The sequence below is a fragment of the Papio anubis genome, chromosome 3, assembly GCF_008728515.1.
Source record: "Papio anubis isolate 15944 chromosome 3, Panubis1.0, whole genome shotgun sequence".
In the NCBI taxonomy this organism is placed as follows: Eukaryota; Metazoa; Chordata; class Mammalia; order Primates; family Cercopithecidae; genus Papio; species Papio anubis.
In genome coordinates this window covers 167,229,448-167,245,108 of record NC_044978.1, presented here as the reverse complement: position 1 = coordinate 167,245,108, position 15,661 = coordinate 167,229,448, and positions in this window count along the sequence as shown.

The window sequence follows — 15,661 nt, the reverse complement described above, 5'->3', positions numbered from 1 at the left end:
CTGAGGCAAGAGAATCGCTTGAACCCGGGAGGTGGAGGTCACAGTGAGCCGAGATCGCGCCACTGTACTCCAGGCTGGTGACAAGAGTGAGGCTCTGTCTAGGAAAAAAACAAAAAAAAACAAAAAAAAAAAAACAGTGGGATGACTGTGGGGGCTCACACCTGTAATCCTAGCATATTGGGAGGCTGAAGCAGATAAATACCTTTAGCCTAGGAGTTCAAGACCAGCCTGGGCAACATGGTGAAGTTGCCCAGGCTGGTCTTGAACTCCTAGGCTAAAGGTATTTACCTCCACGAAATACATAAAAATTAGCTGGGCATGGTGCTGTAGACCTGCAGTGTCAGCTACTCAGTATTCTGCAGCAGGAGGACAAAGCAAGTACCAGGCTGGTACTGACAGAGTGAAACACTGTGTCAAACAAACAAACATTTAAAAGGAGAGATAGACTCCAATGACTCCAGTGTCATGATAGTTTGGGACTTCAAAACCCCACTGCCAGAATTAGAAAGGTCATCTAGACAGAAAATTAGCAAACATTGGATTTAACCAAATTTTAGACCAAATGAACATGAAGGACGTTTACAGAATATTCCCTCCAATCTCCAGGACTGACCATTTATTAGGTGAAAAACAAGTTTTGACAAAGCTTTACAAATTGACATCATGTTAATTATATTGGCAGACCAGAACAGAATAAAACTAGAATCAAGAGAAACTTTGGAAACTACAATTACATAGAAATTAAGCACCATGCTCCAGGATGACCATTGGGTCAAGAAATAAATTCAAAAGAAAATTTAAAAAACATTCCTTGAAATAAATGAAAATTAAAACCCATAACAAGTTGGATACAGCAAAATCAGTACTAAGAGGAAACTTTATAGCAATAAATATCTACATCAAAAAAGTAAAAAGATTTGAAATAAACAATATAATGATGCATACTAATAATAAGTAATGGTATTGAATTGGTAATAATAATGAAAAAAACCTTCCAACAATGAAAAGTTCAGGACCAGATGCCTTTACCATTGAAATCTGCTAAACTTACAAGGAAGAACTAATGCTAATACTCTTCAAACTATTCCAAAACACAGAAGAGGAGGGAATACTCCCAAACTCCTATTATGAGGCCATAATTACTATGGGACTATATTAGACTAAAACGCTTCTGCATAGCAATGGTAACAACAGATTGAACAGACAATCTGATGAATGAGAGACAATATTTGCAAACAATTCATTAAGCAGGGAACTAATATCTGGAATATACAGGGAACTCAACTCAACAGGAAAAAAAATAATATAGTCTCATCAAAAAGGGGGCACAGGACATGAATAAACATTTCTCCAAAGGAGACATACAAATGGTCAACAGGTATATGAAAAAAATGCCCAACATCACTAATAATCAGTGAAATGCAAACGAAAACCACAATGAGACATAATCTTATCCCAGTTAGAATAATTATTATTAAGAAGACAAAAAACAACAGATGTTGGTGAGGATGTAGAGAAAAAGGAACTATTATACATTTTTGGAGGGAATGTAAATTAGTAAAGCACCATAGAAAACATAATGGTGATTTCTCATAAAATTATACATAGAACTACCATACTATTCAGCAATCTCACTACTGGGTATGTATCTAAAAGAAGAGAAATTCATGTATCAAAGGGATACTTGCACCGCCATATGTATTGTAACATTATTCACAATAGCAAAGGCATGGAATCAATCCGAGTGCCCATCAACAGAGGAATGAAAAAAGAAAACTTGGCATATACACACAATAGAATACTGTTCAGCCATTACAAAGGAATGATATCATGTCTTTGGAGCAGCATGGATGGAACTGGAAGTCATTGTGTTAAGTGAACTAAGCCAGGCACAGAAAGAAAAATATTATGTTTTCTCACTTATATGCGGGAGCTAAAAAAGTTGAATTCATGAAGTAGAGAGTAGAGTGATAAGATACCAAAGGGCCTGTGAGGTGAAGGAGTATAAAGAGAGTTTAGCCATGTGGGAATGCAAGATGAGATTTGGGTGGGGACATAGCCAAACCATATCACAAAGATAGAAGGAATAAGTTCTAATGTTTGATAACAGAGTAGGGAGACTATATTTAACAATATTTTGTATATTCCAATATAGTTGGAAGAGAGACTTAAAATGTTTCTAACACATAGAAATGATAACTACTCCAGGTTATGGAAACCCCAAATATCCTGACTTGATCATTACACATACTATGTATGTAACAAAATATTACATGTGCTCCATAAATATGTACGAATACTGTGTATCAATAATAGATGAATGCATAAATTTGAGAGTTTGCTTTTTCAATGCAAAAATGAAATAGTTTACCACGTATGGTTTGTATGACAAGGTGCAAATGACTTAATTTCTCTTTCTTTATGTAAATAGAAACAATAATTACACAATAATTATCACATAATTACTTGCTAATTTAAATAACATGGCAACATACAGACAGCAGCTTATCAGGGTCTAGCACAACGTCTTTGGCTCATAAATATCTGTTGAATGATTGTGTATATAAAAAATTAATGTTCTGGGAGTTAAAACGTGTCAAATATATTATGGCATACACCAGCACCCAGTGCACAGTAATTGCTAAAAATATGTTTCTTCTTTTTTCTCTATAATTTCACAACGACTAGGAAATCTCAAGTTAACAATAGGATTTCAGGGGCATGACAGTTAGTAAACTTGAGAGCAATTAACACCACTGGGTAAAAAAGGTATTTTTCTGAATCTCTTTGGGCTTGCTTTACTCTTGTGTGCAATATTCTCACATTATATATTTATTTGTAAAGAAACAGTGATTTATCAAGTTTTCTCTCTAAAGAACCTTGTTTTGAGTGTCATGATAGCTTACAGTACAGGGAAAGCCAAGTTCCTCTCAAAAAGAATACTATTTACTAGAGACAAAACAAGCTTAGTCCTTGAAAATACTATCAAAGGAAAAATATAAACCAATATGACTCTTAACTGTCAAAATCCATGCCACAAGAAAGGGCATGTCTGGAGCCAGGTGGACTTAGTTGGAGGAGATTACTGGAGATGGAATTTCTTTTCGTCCATTAAATGTGATATTTATTTGTTTAGCAACTGGCACACTACCAGGTGTTCTACATACGATATTTTAAATATGATACATCATAATATACATGATATATTTTAGGTGATACATCGTAATCATCCAAAGTCTATCATTTAAGTTAGCATTAACTCTTGAGTGTTGAACATTCTATGGATTTGTACAAATGTATAATGACATTTATTCACTATTATAGTTTCTTTCAGAGTATTTTCCTAAACCTCATGTCCTCCCATTGCAAACACAATCATGGCCTTTCAACAGTCTCCCAAAGTCTTAACTCATTCCAGCATCAACACAAAATTCCATGTCCAAAGTTACAACTGAGACAAGTAAGTCCCTTCTGCCTATGAACATGTAAAATCAAAAGCAAGTTAGTTAATTCTCACATACAGTGGGGTTACAGGCATTGGGTAAATACACCTGATCCAAATGGGAGAAATTGGCCCAAACAAAGGACCTGCAGGTGCCATGCAAGTCTGAAATCCAAGAAGGCAGTCATTAAGCCTTAACATTCCAAAATGATCTCCTTTGACTACATGCCTCACATCCAGGGCTCACTGATGCAAGAAGTAGGCTCCCATGGCCTTGGGCATCTCTGCCCTTGTGGCTTTGCAGGATACAACCCCCTCCTGCCTGCCTTCTTGAGCTGATGTTGAGTGTCTGTGGCTTTACCAGGTGCATGGTGCAAACTATCAGTGGATCTACCACTGTGGGGTCTGGAAGACAGTGGCCCTCTTCCTACTGCTCCACTAGGCCGTGCCCTATTAGGGACTCTGTGTGGTGGCTTCAATCCCACATTTCCCTTCCACACTGCCCTAGCAGAGGTTTTTCATGAGGGCCCTGCCGCTGCAGCAAACTTCTGCCTGGTCATTCACACATTTTCATACCCAAACCTCAATTATTGACTTCTCTGCACCTGCAGGGCCAACACCATCTGAACACTGCCCATGCTTGGGGCTTGCACCCTCTGAAGGAATGGCCTGAGCTGTAAATTGATCCCTTTTAGCCATGATTGGAGCTGAAGCACCTGGGATTTAAGGCAGCATGTCACATGGCTGCACAGAGCAGGGGGACCCTGGGCTTGGCCCATGAAATAATTTTGCCCTCCGAGGCCTCTGGGCCTGTGATGAAAGGGGCTGTTACAAAAGTCTCTGACATGCCCTGGAGACATTTTCCCCATTATCTTGGTGATTAACATTCAGCTCCTCATTACTTATGCAAATTTTTGTAGCCAGCTTCAATTTCTCTCCAAAATGGGGTTTTCTTTTCCAATACATCATTAGGTTGTAAATTTTCCAAACTTTTATGCTCTACTTTCTCTGAAGGCTTTCCCTGTAGACATTTCGTCTGCCAGATACCCTAAATCATCTCTCCTAAGTTCAAAGTTCCACAGATCTCTAGGGTAGTGGCAAAATGCCACCAGTCTCTTTGCATAGCAAGAGTGACCTTTACTCCAGTTCCCAACAAGTTCCTTATCTCCATCTGAGACTCCTTAGCCTGGACCTCAGTGTCCACATTACTACAATCATTTTGGTCAAAGCTACTCAAGAAGACTCTAGGAAGTTCCAAAGTTTCCCACATCTTTCTGTCTTCTGAGCCCTCCAAGTCTCTAGAAAGTTGCAAATTTTCCCACATTTCCTTATCTTCTTCTGAGCCTTCCAAAATGTTCCAACCTCTACCTGTTACCCAGTTCCAAAGTCACATCCACATTTTCAGGTATCTTTATAGCAACACCCCACTCCCGGTATGAATTTACTGTATCAGTTTATTCTCATGTTGCTATAAGGCATACCCAAGACTGAGTAATTTATAAAGAAAAGATGTTGGCCTGGCACAGTGGCTCATGCCTCTAATCTCAGCACTTTGGGAGGCCGAGGCGGGCAGATCACGAGGTCAGGAGATGGAGGCCATCCTGGCTAACACGGTGAAACCCCGTCTCTACTAAAAATACCAAAAATTAGCCAGGCTTGGTGGCGGATGCCTGTAGTCCCAGCTACTCAGGAGGCTGAGACGGGATAATGGTATGAGCCCCGGAGGTGGAGCTTGAAGTGAGCCAAGATACTGCCACTGCACCACTGCACCCTGGGTGATATAGCGAGACTCCATCTCAAAAAAAAAAAAAAAAAAACAGAAAAGATGTTTAATTGACTCACAGCTCTGCATAGTTGGGGAGGTCTCCAGAAACTTACAATCATGGTGGCAGGGGAAGTAAGCACGTTGTTCTTAACAAGGTGGCAGGAAAGAGAAGTGCCAAGCAAAGAAAAAAAAAAATCCCTTATAAAACCATCAGATCTCATAAGAACTCGTTATCATGAGAATAACATGAGGATAACTGCCCTTCTGTTTCAATTACCTCTCACTGGGTCCCTCTCATGACAGTTGCTAACCTCCATGCAATGAAAAAATCCACTTGTAACTTTTGACTCCTCAAAACTTAACTGCTAATGGCTTACTGTTGACCAGAAGCCTGACTGACAACATAAACAGTTCATTAACACATATTTTGTATGTTATATGCATATAATGCATATTACAATATTACAATAAAGTAAGCTAGAGAAAAGTAAATTATAAGAAAATCATAAGAAAAAGAAAATATATTTATTTTTCATTAAGTAGAAGTGGATCATCATAAAGGTTTTCATTCTCATCATCTTCACATTGAGATGGCTGAGATGGAGGAGGAAGAGGAGGGTTTGGTTTTGCTCTCTCAGGGGTAGCAGAGGCAGAAAAAGTTCATATATAAGCAGATCCACACTATTGAAACCCATGGTGTTCAATGGTCAACTGTATTTATATGGGCATATTTCTGGGCTCTGTATTGTTCCATTGATCTATTAATCCTTTCTTTTATCAATACCAGACTGTCTTGATTACTGATTTTATTTTTATCTTTGTGTTTGTAAGATGGTTGACAGCATCAACTAAGAGTAAGTATTCTCAGTAGACAAAAAGAGAGAGGAGAGAGAGAAAGAGAAATTGTTTCCAAAACCATCCAATAAAAGTTTTCAGTCTTCCACTGTTGACTCACTTCTGAATAAATTTTTATGGCAAAGCACATAAAGGAGGCTGACAGTTCAAAATATCAGAACTAATCACTGGAAAAGTAGATGAGGAAGACTTTTAATTTTAACTGACACATCAAGAATCTAAAGAAATCTAGATCTCTACATCTATATTAACAGTTGTAGAAATGATAAATTTAATCATGTGCCTTGGAAAGGAAATGAAATGAAGGAAATGATAGATTTACTAAGCTAATTAAAAACAGAATAAAGTTGAACTTTCTAAGATGACATTTTGAGAAAAACAATGGAAAAGTAGAGGTACTAAACACATTATTTAATTCACTCCCTTCTGAGACAATAATATGCCCTCTGGGTTACATATATGTCTTAATAAGGTGTTTGACATAATTTAGCTCTGTGTTCCCACTCAAATCTCGTCTCGAATTGTAATCCCCATGTGTCAAAGGAGGCAGCTGGTGGGAGGTCATTGCATCAAGGGGGCATATTTCCCCCATGCTCTTCTCGTGATAGTGAGTTTTCATGAGATCTGGTTGTTTGATAAATATCTGGTGCTTCCCCCTTCTCACTCTCTTTCTCCTGCCACCATGTAAAATGTGCCTTGCTTCCCCTTCACCTTCTACCATAAATGTAAGTTTCCTGAGGCCTCCCCAGCCATGGGGAACTGTGAATCAATTAAACCTCTTTCCTTTATAAATTACCCAGTCTCAGACAGTATCTTTATAGCAGTGTGAGAACAGAGTGATAGTGTCTCAGTTCGAGTACAGATGAGCTGGATGTCATAATAATATAAATTCTGACATACTGTCTGTGCTTGAGTTCTGACAATGCCAATTCCTAGTTGCATTATTTTGGACAGATAATGATGTATATCCCACTCTGTTTCCTCACCTGTAAAATGCTAATAACAATGGTAACTGCTTTTCACTGTTTCTGTAAACATGATCAAATAATGTATATAATGTATATAATGCTCAGTAAAATGCCTGACATTTGTAAACTCAATTTATGCTAGCTAATAATTTGGTTGAGATCAATCAAGCATTAGACTTATGAAGATTTATACATTTGTTCTGCAAAGCCATCTAACTGCTTGTTATTTCTATCTAATATTCTGCCTAAATTACTTCCAGTCAGTGTCATTGTTTCTATCTGTGAAGAATTAAAAGAAGAATGATAGGAACAAGGATAAACAACAAGTTGTTTTGGCATTCTTATAAACGGGCTTTCATCTTTGATTTGCTTTCCTGTTCCAGGAATTTGTTTATTTGCATAAAGACAAAAATAAAAGCTACTAAGGGCTTCATGCCATGCAATCAGAGGAAAACTTGGCATGGCTTTGAAACTCTGTGATCAAAGCACTTGGGAAAACATGTTAGGGGTACCCAAGAATATTTGGTTTTGTGATGGGTTACATGCGATGTTAAAGGGCTTTAATTTAAAGGCACAAAATAGCATAGACTAGAGAAAAATATAATATAACATATTCAAAGGTACCTGATGGCTCTTAGTTGTCATTACATGAGGTTATTACCACCACTGACCTTCAATCATAATCAGCTTCACATATATAGTAAAGAGTTGGACAATTAAGAATCCTGATGTCAAGAGAAAACTTTTGGAATCAGAAATCCTTGAGTCTTCTCCCTTTCTGCCACCTGCTTGGTGGCCACCGTCTTGGGCAAGCTCATTAACATCTATAAGAATGGATTTCCTCATCTAATATATTGGTATAATAACATCGATCTCAGGGTTTTTGAAATCATTAAATGTATATAAAGCCCAGCATGGTAGCTCTCACCCGCAGTCCTAGCTACTCGGGAGTATGTGATTATGGAGTATCCAGTGTGTGACTTAAAAGTACATGTGTCTTATAAAAGCACTCCATAATCACATACTTTATTTTTGATGTGTTTATATGTTCATATACATCACTTGTTATAAAACACACTTTAAGTCCATTACAAAGCTTATATCTACCTTAAACAATGCGTGCTTGTATATAATAATTTTTTAAAAGAAAAAAATATAAATAATAGAAGGGCTGGAACACCAAATGAATACAAGAATGATGCTAATATTAAAATACAAACCCTAAATTTTCTTTATATATTCTGAGGGTAAGCTAGTTTCAGGTTTTTCTCTAAGGTTTTGTAGGAAGAGAAAAATTGGCCACACTAACGCCATTTTAAAATATGCCTCCATCTGTAAGAGGCAGGGCCACCTGAGGTGAAAAGGTAAACGACTTGTGTAAGATTTGGCTAAAAGCCTAGAAATTCACTCAAGTCCTGGAACACGTCCTGGGACACGGCTCCCGGAACGATTGTTCAAGTCCCGGAGCACGTTTCGGAACGATGCTCCAGGAACACAGCTCCCGGAGCGATTGTTTCAAAGTTGCTTGCTCGGAAGGGCCCTCCTGAGCAAACAACAGAGGGTGCCCAAAGTAATAATTGGATTTAATAGAAGGAGCTTACACGAAAGAAGAGCTGAACGCTGCTGTGGTCGTGTGCTGGGGGCCGCCCCAACTCCAACTGCAGGACCCCGGGCGTCCGCCTTCCGACTCCAGTGATGATTCTTCCTGCGGTCTGGTGAGCCTTGGTTACATGTTGTCTTCTATTGTTAGTTCTTTTATACCTACTTAAGGCTGCTTTTGCTGTGATATTTGCTTAATTCTTTTTTTTTTTTTTTTTTTTTTTTTGAGATGGAGTCTCACTCTGGCACCCAGGCTGGAGGGCAGTGGTGCAATCTCGGCTCACTGCAGTCGCGCCTCCGGGTTCCAGCAATTCTCCAGTCTCAGCTTTCCAAGCAGCTGGGATTCTAGGCGTGCGCCACCACACCTGGCTAATTTTTGTATTTTTCGAAGAGACTGGTTTTGACTATGTTGACCAGGCTGGTTTCGAACTCCAGACCTTAGGTGACCCGCCCCCGAGGGCCTCCAGAAGTGCTGGGATTATAGGCGTGAGCCACTGCGCCTGGCCTTGCTTACACTGCAGGCTCCCGGGCGTCTCCCTTCCGACTCCGCTGACTGGGCTTCCTGTGGTCTTACGAGCTTCCGGTTACATTTTATTGAGTTTTGGTTACATTTAGTCTTCTTTGGTTATAAGGCTGATTTTCTATTGCTATTTGCTTAAAGTAATAAAGTTTTAGTTTACCCGTCCCTCCCACTTGAGTGCTCTGCTGTCCTTCCGACACCATCTTGAAATAGGTTTATTCAAAGATTAAAAAAAAAAAAAAAAAGGCAGTACGAACTCTGCATTAATTCACAGACCCCATTACATAATGTAAAACAACCAGTCAGTAAAAGCAAAACTCTTCATTCATTACTGAGGCTCCTACTTGTGAAGCTGCTGGGGAGGTGACGGGAAGACAACTGGCCGCACCCCTCAAACACTGCTCTGGCAGCCCAGTCCCCACAGCTCCGGTTCTGAGCCCTGGCGTCCACTACGGTCTGGCCTATGGGCAGTACGCTCCTCAGTGTGGTTTCCCTCTCCTCTGCCCACACCTTGGTAACTAGACCTGCATTAATTAGCTTCCACTGGGTTATGCTGAGATAAAAACTACCCCCACACTTTAGTGTCTTTTAACAATAGTTTTTCACTTACATTGTGTGGAAATCACTGGAGGTCGGTGGCAGCTCTGCTCCACCCATCTTCTCTTCTTGAAGAGGATGGGTCTAGACTGAAGAGGAAGCCCCTATGTGGAATATGCCACTTCTGAGGCGGAGAGGAAGAACCTCAGCTGCCAGAAACAAGCAGTGCTCTTAAAGCTTTCATTCACACTTTGGGAGGCCGAGGCGGGCGGATCAGGAGGTCAGGATATAGAGACCATCCTGTCTAACACGGTGAAACCCCGTCTCTACTAAAAAAAAAAAAAAAAAAAAATTAGCCAGGCGCGGTGGCGGGGGGCGCCTGTAGTCCCAGGTATTCGGGAGTCTGAGGCGGGAGAATGACGTCAACCCAGGAGGAGGAACTTGCAGTGAGCGGAAATCGCGCCACTGCACTCCAGCCTGGGCAACAGAGTGAGACTCCGTCTCAAAAAAAAAAAGCTTTCATTCAGCTCTGACTTCTCCTGTCCTATGTCATGAGTGTGTCAGGGTGTAGTGTACCCTGCCAAAGGGGCAGGGACATGTTCTTCTCCCAAAAGAAGGCCTCTTGAGGGATAGAACTCTGGGGTGTGGTTGGAGGGTGTGTATAGGTGAGAGGATGGTGGAGGTGTAATTCTCTTACAGGAAGAGTGACTGCTGCTCAACGGGAATAGTAATATCATCTGCAGCCTTTTAAAACTTTGCTCAGCTTTCTCAGTCAGAGTCACTTGTTGTCTCCTAGCATTCTGACCTTTACATTGTTTAGAGGAGAAAGAAAACAGAAACTCCAATTGAGGAGAGATGATACTCAGTAACAAAATCTTGGCAATAAATAAAAATATTGACAAAATGAATATTCATACATTTTTAAAAATGTAAACAAAATGTTTCAAAAATATGTGTTATTGTTTGCTATATTCCCTCTTTAAATTATCATGACTTCTTAAATTATCTTACCAGTACTTACCTACTCACTGCACACTTTACAGAAGAGGAGTCTTTCTAAGGCTGCGTATACATTTGCCACAGAACCAAATAGGTTTTCTTTACTATTAGTTTCATATATTCCTCTAGGTCATTAATTTTATAAAAGATTCAAGGGTATTTATTTGTGTTGGTAAACCATAATCCATAATTCTCATTTATTTATTTATTGTAGAGACAGGATCTCATTATGTTGCCCAGGCTGGTCTCAGACACCTGGGCTCAGGCAGTCCTCCTGCCTAGGCTTCCCAAAGTGCTGGGATTAGACGTGAGCCACTGCACCTGGCCCATAATCCATCAATCATTGCACCAATCTACTATACCAGCCCTTTCAGTTATTTCTTGTTTTTTTTTTTTTTTTTTTTTTTTTTTAACTATTGTAATTTCACAATGCATTCGTCAAATTATTTTCCTTAAATTTTTTAAAGTCACATCAAGATTTCAAATCTTATCTCTTTTAAATCTCTTGGTAGTTAGCATTAATGGCCATCCAGAAAAAAATGCCAATTTTTATTTTCTTTAGGGGTCTCTTTCCTTTACATCTTTCATTATATTTCTTCAAAATTATTAATTTTTTAAAAGCTTCAAAAATTTTTGTGGGTACATGGTAGGTGTATATATTTTTGGGTTACCTGAGATATTTTGATAGAAGCATGCAATGTGAAATTTGATCTTTGCTAATCTTAAGGTAAATGATCATACTTCTGGCAACTGGTGAGTTGAGTGGTTTACAGATATGCTTGATATATGTTTTTATATATATAAATACATATATACATGCATATATATAATGTGTATGTACATGTATCATACACATATACATATATATGCAAGTATTTTATATACATGTTTTAAATAGTTTCAAATATGCTTGCTTTATAATTTTTCTAATATTATTAATGTATTTTATACAGAATTTAAAAACAAAGTTATTTGATATGATTCTAAAGATCAGAGTTGTATAAATAATCTTCTATAGTTTTGGTACATTATTAAATTTCAAAAAATAAAAATAAAATGAATCCATAATTAATTTTTAAATATAGTATGATTTAGGCACCTACTTTTTTTTTTTTTTTTTGAGACGGAGTCTCGCTCTGTCGCCCAGGCTGGATTGCAGTGGCCCGATCTCGGCTCACTGCAAGCTCCGCCTCCCGGGTTCACGCCATTCTCCTGCCTCAGCCTCCGGAGTAGCTGGGACTACAGGCGCCCGCCACCACGCCCGGCTAGTTTTTTGTATCTTTTAGTAGAGACGGGGTTTCATCGTGTTAGCCAGGATGGTCTCGATCGCCTGACCTCGTGATCCGCCCGTCTCGGCCTCCCAAAGTGCTGGGATTACAAGCTTGAGCCACCGCGCCCGGCCCCTACTTTTATTTTTAACAAAAACTTAGTCCCATTTCCATATATCATTTACAAAATAATATTTTTAATTATTAATTTGACTACCACCTTTATTATATAATTTATTTTTTACAAGTTAGTGTTTTCTTACATATACCGTTAAGTGCCTATTTCTCTGCTACTACAACATAATTTAAGTTTTTGTCACTTTATATCATGTTTCTGTAACAGGCCAATCTCTCCTTCTCTCTTTTTAAGTTAAAAATATTTTTCCGGCCGGGCATGGTGGCTCAAGCCTGTAATCCCAGCACTTTGGGAGGCCGAGACGGGCGGATCACGAGGTCAGGAGATCGAGACTATCCTGGCTAATACGGTGAAACCCCGTCTCTACTAAAAAATACAAAAAAACTAGCCGGGCGAGGTGGCGGGCGCCTGTAGTCCCAGCTACTCGGGAGGCTGAGGCAGGAGAATGGCGTAAACCCAGGAGGCGGAGCTTGCAATGAGCTGAGGTCCGGCCACTGCACTCCAGCCTGGGCCACAGAGCCAGACTCCGTCTTAAAAAATATATATATATATATATATATATTTCCATATACATAAGTCCATATGAACTTAATTTAAAAACAATGTAAAACAAAATGTTTTTTAATTTTGTTAAATATATAAATTATTTTGAAAAAAAATGCCACTGTTAGTATATTGTCTTCCTGTGCAAGAGCATTATCTCTCCATTTACTTTTGTAATATTTATGCTGACTAATGTGGTGTATTTCTAACATTGTGCACATTTTGTGAAATTATTTCTCATTTTTTAATTTTTGCCCATTTTCATTATACACCAGATATTTTCAAATAATGGTCTAAAATTATCAATTTAAAATAATAAAATATATTGAAAATTTTCTGAATTCTGCCATTGTTTTACAGATATTACTCTTAGTCAAAAATTTTATCCACTGCAGAAAATGATTTGAAGTCCTCCATTCTGATCAATTATGCTATTGTTGCCTTTGCAATAGCCAACTCACTTCAATTACAGTGGTGATTGTAGTATTCTTTGTATTCTTTTATTGTATTTAATTAATATCCTAGTGATTTACCATTAAGTATCATTCTGATAGTTAATTTAAGATTTTTTTATTCTTTATTATTTGAAGGAACTATATGTCTTTATTGTAACATAAATTTATTTTATTAAAAAGTATTTAATTTTATTAAAGCATTTGAATTTATCAAAACAATTACATATTCCTTTTATTTTCCTTCTACACAGAACATGATTCATGCTTTTGAATATTAATTTGCAAGTTCAGTTCAAAATAGTGTTCTTCCATTGTATCATTTATTGTCATTTCCTTTCGAGTTGGTTTTTCTCTTTCTTTGAACTGGCATTTCTCTTTATCTGGAAATAAAGATCTCTTTTCCTACACTGGGCAAGTCTGTGGAAACCAAGATAAACTAGACACATTTGAATGCAAAGATCCCATTGCCAGCAAGTAGCTTTCCCATTTGACGTTTGGCTTGAAGTATGGTAAGAGGAGGGGTAGGAAAAATATGTAGTGAGAAAAAATACTTATATTTTTACTCCTACATCATTACTAGTGCCCATATTGCAGATATTATATACTGAACAAATGTTTGTTCTTCCATAGCATGTTAATTCCTAAGAGAGTTGGAAACCAAATGATTAATACACTCATTGTTTCTATTTATTTATTTAGTTAGTTAGTTAGTTAGTTATTTCTGAGACGGGATTTGGCTCTGTTGCCTAGGCTTGAGTACATTGGTGCAATCAGAGCTCACTGCAGCCTCAACCTTTTAGGCTCAAAGGATCTTCCTGCCTCCACCTCCCAAGTAACTGGGACTAGCGCATTTGTCTAGCACATTAAAGGTGGTTCCTTGTAGAGATAATGTACAACCACATATTTATTTACTATTATCTACCTCTTTATGTAATTTACAAATAGAAACCATGAACACCTGTGTATATATACATATGTCCTTAAATGTACATATGTATTCACCACCATGCCTGGCTTATTTTTAAATTTTTTTTGTAGAGATGAGGTCTCACTATGTTGCCCAGATTGATTTTGAACTCCTGGGCTCAAGCAATCCTCCCACTTTGGACCCTCAAAGTGCCAGGATTATAGGCGTAAGCCACTCATATTTGTAATAACAGAGTTCAGTTGCCTCATCAGGAGATATTTCTGAATTTGCTTGGTTCATTAGAACTAGAAGATCTGAATTCTCATCTGGTAATTTTGGTGTCATGTGCTTTCAAAACAAATAGAAGGTCTTCTTACTCATTTGGAATGTGTCAATTGGTGAACAATTGTGAATATATATATAATAGAACTACTTTATTGAGAATGAAAGGAGTGCAGTCGAGCATGTGGATTATAATTTTACCCTCAGTCTCTCTCTCACAATGTCACTGGAACACCTAACCCTCTTTATTGCCTTTTCCTATACCTTATTCTCCTCACTTTAAACTCCATGTTTTCCAAGAGTAAAGCCATATTATCATCAGATTAAACAAGGCTCTGGCGGCTACTCTTCACTGTTACTCTTCACCTAGAGTGTCTAGTGATTTTTCTCTTTTGCTGTTAAATAGCTTCAGAATGTGGCTCCTGCTCCCTACTCTATTCACAGTTGCCACTAGTCTTCTCACTCTTCCTACCATCATTCATGGCCTGGAATGGAGGTTTCTCTTCCATCAGTGACTATTGATGGAGAAAGAGAAGGGAAAGGGAGGGGAGGGGAGGGGAGGAGAGAGGAGGGGGCAGGAGGGGAGGGGAGGGAATGAGCTTCTTGCTCATTCCCCAAAGGACATGCTGAAACTTCTTGTGCTTTATGGGCTTTACTTTCATGAATGTTAAGATGTTTTCTTTTTGGGCATTGTCAGAGAACAATAAAAGGATAGCTTACAATCAAAAGTCTTCTTTTTTTAATAATAGTAAATTGATTTTCCAGGAACATCTTAGTCATAGTGTCAGTATCTGCCATATGGAAAAATTTTTATGAGTATCTGCCATACTTATCTGCTGTCTCTAAATATCTGCTATAAGTACTCCTGCCTTTCCTTTGTTTCAGAATCTTAATTTTTATATCTTAGTCCCAGTTTTCTTCCAGTACTTTTTTATAGTAGGCCTAGGTTTTCATGCAGTAGAAGACACATTGGTCTACTAGGATATTCTACTATTCCCAAAGTAGACTTACTAATTAAGTTCCATGGTCTTAAAAGATATTTGACTTTGTGGTTATCTGCTTTTTCTGTTTAAGGGAACATATCTGATGTTGAAGCCATTTTTTTTTGCCTTATTTTAGCCTATCTTAAAGGTTACATATACAACCATTGATAAATTAGCAGGACCAACAAGTATTAATTTGGCATGTAGCTGCCAGAGCCTTGTTTAATCTGATGATAACATGACTACATGACTTTACTCTTGGAAAACATAGAGTTTAAATAACACTTTTATAGAAATGATCTCATTTTATCTTTATAAGAGGACAACAAATTGTACTTCATTTTATGGGGGAAAATCTAAATAAGGCTTCGAGAAACTAAACCACTTGCCCATAGTTAGCCT